Source organism: Rattus norvegicus, chromosome 2 (genome assembly GCF_021556685.1).
Source record: "Rattus norvegicus strain SHRSP/BbbUtx chromosome 2, alternate assembly SHRSP_T2T, whole genome shotgun sequence".
NCBI lineage: Eukaryota > Metazoa > Chordata > Mammalia > Rodentia > Muridae > Rattus > Rattus norvegicus.
The window spans coordinates 165,112,550-165,120,887 of NC_141535.1; positions in this window are offsets into that span (position 1 = coordinate 165,112,550).

Here is an 8,338-nt window from a genome sequence, read left to right on the forward strand (position 1 = left end):
GATGAAGGCATGAAGAAAGGAAGGCAGGAAAGAGGTAGGGAGGAAGGCAGGTAGACAGGATGGACAGGAGGATGAAAGGAAGAATGGAAGGAAAGAAGGAAGGCAGGGAAGCAGGATGGAAGGAAAACAGTAGAGAAGGAAGAAATAAATGATCAAACAAAGTAAGGGAGGACATCCTGAACTCCTGAGCCAAGTGTGAATGTTGTCATTGAATAAAATGTTCAAGTAAGTAGAATAACACTCTATTCAATTATTTTATATCAAAAATAGTCTTTTGCTGCTACTTTTCAAATGATTGACTCTCAAGAAAGGCATGTAATGATCCAGGTGATGTATTCTAAATTTTGACTTTGTGAATAATGAGAGGAGTGCTCATGGGGGTATGCGGCAGTTTTCAGAGTGCCCTTTCCCCATACAGCATGTCAGAATAACAGATGGCATACTGTGTAAAGAAAATTAATTTGAATAAGTCTGGTAAAAACCCACCTTTCTTGAGAGAAAAGGTCTTTTTCTATAAGAAGTTCATCTTATTTATTGCCTACCTGGACAGGTAATGTATTCAGGTTTTTCCAATCTATTCCATTGTAATAAAACAGTCCTAAGCTCCTCACTATAAGAGCCGCCACTAATCAAATCTTGTTACTCACTGGTGCTCATGTTTACAACTTAGTTGTAGCATTCTGTGCTTCTAATCAACATTGCTCTTTTTCCACTGTGGCAAAGTTTTCATTTTAAACAATGACATAAGGCTAGTAAAAATTCAATTGTGTTATTTCTACGATGCTCTCATAAGCTGCATGTTACTCCTGCGTGGCTTCTCTCTTCTAACTAAAGATTTTTATTTTAAGTTTGCAATTTTCTAAATGCTTTCTTCATTTTATGAAAATTTCAGATTAGCAGTTATAAATACATTTCCTTGCTGTGATAGAAACATGAACAGCAACATTCACCTTTGTCATGCTGATAACATCTTCACAGTCATAGGCCAATGTCAAAACATAGTTCCATTCAAGGCACTAAATGTACTTTGCTTGTAATATATAAGAATTCTCCACTGAAGTTCCAAGTAGATTGTGACTTATCAACACTGGAGTCTGCTTCAATTCTTTGGATAAAGCAGAGAACTTACAGACAGAATCTCAAGGAGATACACTATACGTGTATAAATATTGGTTCAATGAACGTGGCTGAGATTAGCCACTAATGCAGAAATAATCTTTCCATTGGGCGTGGTAGCTCACATTGATAATGTCAATATTAGGGAGGTAGAAATAGGAGAACTAGCCTGATCTACACTGCACATTTCAAGGTGTTCAAGGATAGCTAGCAAAAATAAAGAAAAAAATCAAGGAAAAGTAGAATAAACATGATTTATCTTTGATTTTTCTGTTATGTTGAAATTACCAAATGACACAAACTTGTATTTAGGTGACCAAACAAACAAAACACAACAATAAAAAGCCTGCATAGATACAATGGCAATAAATGGGAATAAAAAGAACAGAGGGAGAAGGACTGACTCAGCCTGACTTTGAACTAGAAGGTCTGCAGCCAATGTGTATGCACAGACTCCAAACTGAGCTGGGAATATTATTCACCACAGGTGACAGCCCCTAAGAGCTCAGAAATTCAGTCTATGACTAAGATAAAAGTTATAATCTGTGAAATTTAGAGTCTTTCAACAACAATAAAGTCTTTCAACAATAAAGCTGTCCCTTGAAGGAAAAGAGCAGCTTTATTATTCCCTAGAGACCCCAGAAAAAAAAAATTCCTACCAGCAACTAGACTTTTATCATGATGAAACCCAATGGAGAGTTGTGACCAAGAGGACTATAAAATAACCTGGTGTTATTGTAAGCCACTAAGTCTGTGGTCACCTGAAATACAGGACATAATACAAGACACAGGTATCTGACCTGAAAGTGAGCCACTGAGCCACCACACCCAGTCCATTTTACCAGTGACTACTATGCACATCGCAAAGCAAAATGTTGAGCTGAGCCAGCCCCACCATTCAGAGGCACATGAGATCCAACAGGAACCTCATCCATTCAGGGGTAAATGGCAGACATCATGGATAAATTCATAAACCACCAACCTTAGGAGTTATTTCTATGGAAGCTCTTCAGACCCAAAGAGAAATTATACACGTATGGAATGCTGCACAGAGGAACTGCTCTTGAACATAACATATGATGTGCCCAACCCACTATAGTGATGAGAAGACAAATTAAACTATAATGATCTTCCTCATTTCAATTCTGACAGGTTGAGATGGAAATGCATCACTTCCGGCCTTACAACATAGAAAGGTTGAGTAAAATAGAAATCATATCATTGGAGCATCAGGTAGTTTATTCTCCATATACAAACATCAACAGACCTCCAGTCATGAATATCATGTACAGTGGCAATGGGGTACAGCAAATATTTCAGACTATTTGAAGGTGTTTTTAAGACACAAATGCAAAAGGCGATACATAAAAAAAAAACAGCAGCAGAATGTGAAAAGTCTATTTATTGTGAAATTTTAGAGCAAAAAAATAAAAAGGTAGGAGACAGACCAAACTCTCACCTCAACAGAGGAGAGGGCCCTTTCTTACCACAGCAGTGAAAGTCATCAACCTTCCTGTTGCATAGGAATTGAGTGAAGGGGAGGCAGCTGCTCAGGGTTCCTATAGGAGTGGGCAAGGGATTTGGGTATGAGAAAGTTGATATAACTTCAAGGGATACGTGTAGATTAAGACAGTCTTGGGAAATTTATAATCCCCTCATATTGGAGTTGTTTACCTAAGCGTGGTGATCTATCTTGAGATAGTCTATGCCCCAATAATCAGTGTTTTCTGAGATAAAGATGTGGTTGACTAATAGCAATTGGGCAGCAACAGTAAGACAGTCTCAGAGGACTTTGTTTTTCTGAAGCTGGGACACTCTTTTGTTATAACTATCAAACATTAAACATATGCTATTGCCTACCTATGTATCTTTGTTGTTTATTACTATAATAAAAATAACTGAGGATCATGGAAATATAAAGACAATAATTTTCTTTATGTCATAGTTTCAGAGGCTCAAATCAAGGTAAGCTAGTGATATCAGTTCAGTCTGAACTGAAGATCTAGTTCTATCATCTGAGCATGGCAAATGGTACAATGGTAGGTGCCAGAGACAGAAAGTAGTATGGAAAAGAGAAGCAAAGGAGTATAGATAAAAAGAATACTCAGTAATGACACAAGAAGTTAGAGAAAATCCTCTCCTGTTTGGAATCAATTCCCTGTTGAACACAAGCTGGGGTCCTTGTGTTCAACTGTATTATCCTTTCCATGGGTGATGTCCCAGTGACCTCATCAACTCCTGCCTGCTCGTTCTTTTAAAAGTTTCACAGTCGGTTAGGATAAAACAGCAACCAACAGATTGGGAAAATACCTTTACCAATCCTACAACAGATAGAGGGCTTATATCCAAAATATACAAAGAACTCAAGAAGTTAGACCACAGGGAGACAAATAACCCTATTAAAAATGGGTTTCAGGGCTAAACAAAGAATTCACAGCTGAGGAATGCCGAATGGCTGAGAAACACTTAAAGAAATGTTCAACATCTTTAGTCAGAAGGGAAATGCAAATCAAAACAACCCTGAGATTTCACCTCACACCAGTGAGAATGGCTAAGATTAAAAACTCAGGTGACAGCAAATGCTGGTGAGGATGTGGAGAAAGAGGAACACTCCTCCATTGTTGGTGGGATTGCAGACTGGTACAACCATTCTGGAAATCAGTCTGGAGGTTCCTCAGAAAATTGGACATTGAACTACCCGAGGACCCAGCTATATCTCTCTTGGGCATATACCCAAAAGATGCCCCAACATATAACAAAGACACGTGCTCCACTATGTTCATCGCAGCCTTATTTATAATAGCCAGAAGCTAGAAAGAACCCAGATGCCCTTCAACAGAGGAATGGATACAGAAAATGTGGTACATCTACACAATGGAATATTACTCAGCTATCAAAAGCAATGCCTTTATGAAATTTATAGGCAAATGGTTGGAACTGGAAAATATCATCCTGAGTGAGGTAACCCAATCACAGAAAAACACACATGGTATGCACTCATGGATAAGTGGCTATTAGCCCAAAGGCTTGAATTACCCTAGATGTATAGAACACATGAAACTCAAGACGAATGATCAAAATGTGAATGCTTCACTCCTTCTTTAAAAGGGGAACAAGAATACACTTGGGAGGGAATAGAGAGGCAAAGATTAAAACAGAGACAGAAGGAACACCCATTCAGAGCCTGCCCCACATGTGGCCCATACATATACAGCCACCCATTAGGCAAGATGGATGAAGCAATGAAGTGCAGGCCAACAGGAGCCGGATGTAGATCTCTCCTGAAAGACACAGCCAGAATATCGCAAATACAGAGGCGAAAGCCAGCAGCAAACCACTGAACTGAGAACAGGACCCCCGTTGAAGGAATCAGAGAAAGAACTGGAAGAGCTTGAAGGGGCTCGAGACCCCATATGAACAATAATGCCAAGCAACCAGAGCTTCCAGGGACTAAGCCACTACCTAAAGACTATACATGGATTGACCCTGGATTCTGACCTCATAGGTAGCAATGAATATCCTAGTAAGGACACCAGTGGATGGGGAAGCCCTGGGTCCAGCTAAGACTAAACCCCCAGTGAACTAGATTGTTGGGGGGGGAGGGCGCCAATGGGGGGAGGATGGGGAAGGGGACACTCATAAAGAAGGGAAGGGGGAGGGGTTAGGGGGATGTTGGCCCCTAAACCGGGAAAGGGAATAACACTCGAAATGTAAATAAGAAATACTCAAGTTAATAAAAAAAAAGTTTCACAGTCTTAAAATTGCCACACTGGGTACCAAGCTTCAGGCACATGGATCTTGAGTTGGACATACTCAAAGTATATCTAAACCCTAGTCCCAGATCAGAGAAAACTCACTGAAAAGTCTGTTTCCACAGTTCCTATATATTCATTTCTCACACAGGTATTCTATTTTCTTTATTTTTCACTGTCGCACATAATAAAACAAGGTCATAGCGTCAGTTTGGGTTACGACTAAAAAAATCCCAACGTGACCATAGGGTTTAATGTACCAATACTATTTTTAAATAAGTGAAAATAAATAATATACTGAAAAGTATAACAACAAGAACTATTTTGAGTTGCTTCATTTTAGAGACAGCCTATATAAACAGAAAATCACAGCATACAGTGGTTATTATAAATAAGATATTATTGATTGTAAAGTTTTAAACCATGCGATTCTATAATCCATTAAGAGTATAATTGGAAACATGGTATTTCTACTTAGTTCAACGCTGCTTCAGAGCATTAGACAGTAGAATGGCATAATATTATATGATGTTTCTACAGATACTGTGGACTACATAAAGTCACTTTGTAATTTTTTCAAGTTAATTTTTATCAACAATTAAAGTGTATTTGAATAGAAAAATGTCTATTAATATTACATTAATATCCAGAACCATTCATTTCAAATGTTGACAAGAATTCTGAAGAGTCTAAAGAAAGAAATTTCTGCACAGCCAAAAGAACAAAATCTACCCTCACTTTTACTCTGTGAAAAAATAAACACAGATGATACCTCAGTCAGCTTCGGTCAAAATAGAGAAAAAAAAACGGAAAATTCTGCTCTGCTGTTAGACTCTAGATCTCCCTTCATCATCCAGTATCTGTTAACCTCCTGCCCTTACAAAAACATGGATGTTTAGAGTAGAAAATTTTTAACAGCCGTGCTTACCTAAAGATAAGAGCATAGTCCTAGTAAGGTTTAAAATAAATGGGACATGAACATGCATAGATAAGCCCATGAGGGGTATTTTGAAGCCAAAACAAGAGGCAGAGGAAAAACTAAGACCTAAGTGACATGAAAGTATCATGTTCCTGGTTACTCAACCAGAGGAGAAAGGGTAGGAAGAGGTTTGTTATGTTAGCATTATGAATACTATTCTCTGTTAGCATTATGAATACTATTCTCTGTGCTCAATCAGTTCAGTGGCCATTCTGACTTAGTCTGGGATTTGTGAGGTAACTGCCTTGCTGTTGCTACTGTGCCTTTCCAGAGCTCTTACTATAAAGTGAAGATCTTCATTCCAGCAGTTCAGTTTGTAAATTTTGTGGAGAGAAATTTGACCCATAGATTCTACTAAAATTTTAAAAATTGATTGGGACAAAAAAGCTATTATTGTAATTTACCTTTCAAAATTCATCCTTTAAAATAATGTAACTCCAGCCTTATAATTTAACAGGTATCTTGGATATACAATGCAATCTTAAACACAGGGAAATATTCATCTATCACAAGAAATCTATATTAATTAATAATTAAATATTATTATTTAAAAATAACTTTTTTCACAGTAAATTGCTTAGGTTACAGAAAGTTGCTAATTTAATTGTTATTTAGAATCACCATTTTGCAAAAGAAAATATATGATAAAAATATATTCTTTGGAAATTTGTGTGAGTCTTATTTACACTTATATCAAGTACCACAAGACAATCTCCAATAAAGAAGTAAAACTCTACTAATGAAGATTAACATTTTATTCTGTGACAATAATATAATTTAATAAAGCTAAAAAGTTGTTCATTTCAGCAATTCTGCCTTAGTAGGAGGGCAGATATGTTTGCTGCAGAATGCTGTGATGTAACGAATATATTTAGAGCCAGTGGGAATCATTGCATCCCTGAATGTAGAGAAATAATGTCAGCACACTGTTGTCAAATAGGAAAACTTTAGAAGAAAAAAATGGCCTTTTCCAATAACACTTGCATTAGATGATATTCTGAAAAGTAATATATTTGATGCTTATGTTTTCTATCCATTAACCTACACTCTATTGTTTCTAAGAAACACATTCCAGCAGCCTAGAAGCTATAGTGTCTTATGCAAATTAGATATTTCTTTTTGTCATGACAAATGTTATGTGTTCTTTAAAACATGTAATCATTCTTTAAAGTCTTTTTGAATTCTGTAAGCTAATTAATAAAAATGCTGTGTGGGATCACTGTAATAGTAACTTCAGATTAATATGGGACAATCTGAGAATTACTCATTGAACAACAATCAACACCTTGTTGTCAGAAAAGGGATGAAAGAAACTGTGGTCAATATCCCATTAGTAAGCCTGTTATAAACGATTTCATTAACCACATTTGTTCTTTGTTAGGCCACTAACACAATTAAGAATAAATTTTAACCGCCAAGTAAAAGAATGAGCTGATGTATAGAAAAGTAGCTAAATGCATAAGTAATCACTTCTACTTTATCAAAAGGAAACATTGTAAGTCATCGTGAAATACATTAGCTAATCACTTGTTAAAACTTTATACAATGTCCTAGATGTTCTGAGAAAAATGATTTCAAGGAAATGATTATAAAACATGATTTTTATCAAAATTTTAAAATTCACCTAAATGTGTTAGTTGTGGAGAGAACTATTTATTTTGCCCTGAGAAAACAGTAGGAGAGGACCTTGATAAATCTGAGGCCAGCTGAGATTTAGCTGATGTCAGCCAGGGCTACAAGGTCAGATCCCAATTCAACCAAATAAAGCAAAATTTACATAAATTACTTTCTTAACAATATAGGTGAGATAAGGTAAATTAAAGATCAATGGCTTCTGAGCCATAGATTTTTAAAGAGAGGAACATCTGCTAGAATTAATAGTAACTGTAATTATTATAACAAACTTTCAACCTACAAACTCTAATAAATGTCTCAGCTACATTGTGTGGAGTGAGCAAAGAACATCAATGTTTATTTTAACAATCAACAGCTCTGTACCCTTGGACAAGCATTTAACTTTACAAGACTTTGTAAATTTTTCCTTTTTTCAAGTTACTCATTGAAAACAGAATATGAAAATCATACAGACATATCTGAACTAGGGAGGCTGGACTCTAGCAGAATCGTGATCACAGACCCAGTGCTTTGATTCCTCAGACCAGTTCTACACCATCCCAGCAGTAATGTAATTCCTCACTTAAACTGACCTTATAATTATAAACATGCTGTATAGGACCTTGTGACTGCTAGCCTTCTATTATTAAAAAAAGAAAAAGGAAAAAGAAAACCTGAAGAGATGATACAGAAGAAAAGAAAGCTCTAGAACTTGAAGAATATGTCTAGTCCACAAACCTAAACCGCTTAAGAAACCTTATACACTTTCTCAGACACCAAGCTTCTGGAAAATAATACTTAGCCCACATCTGTGGTACACTAGTTCAGGAATGAATTGTGCATGCTGCTTTCAGAGTTAGAATGGCCAGTGGTTACT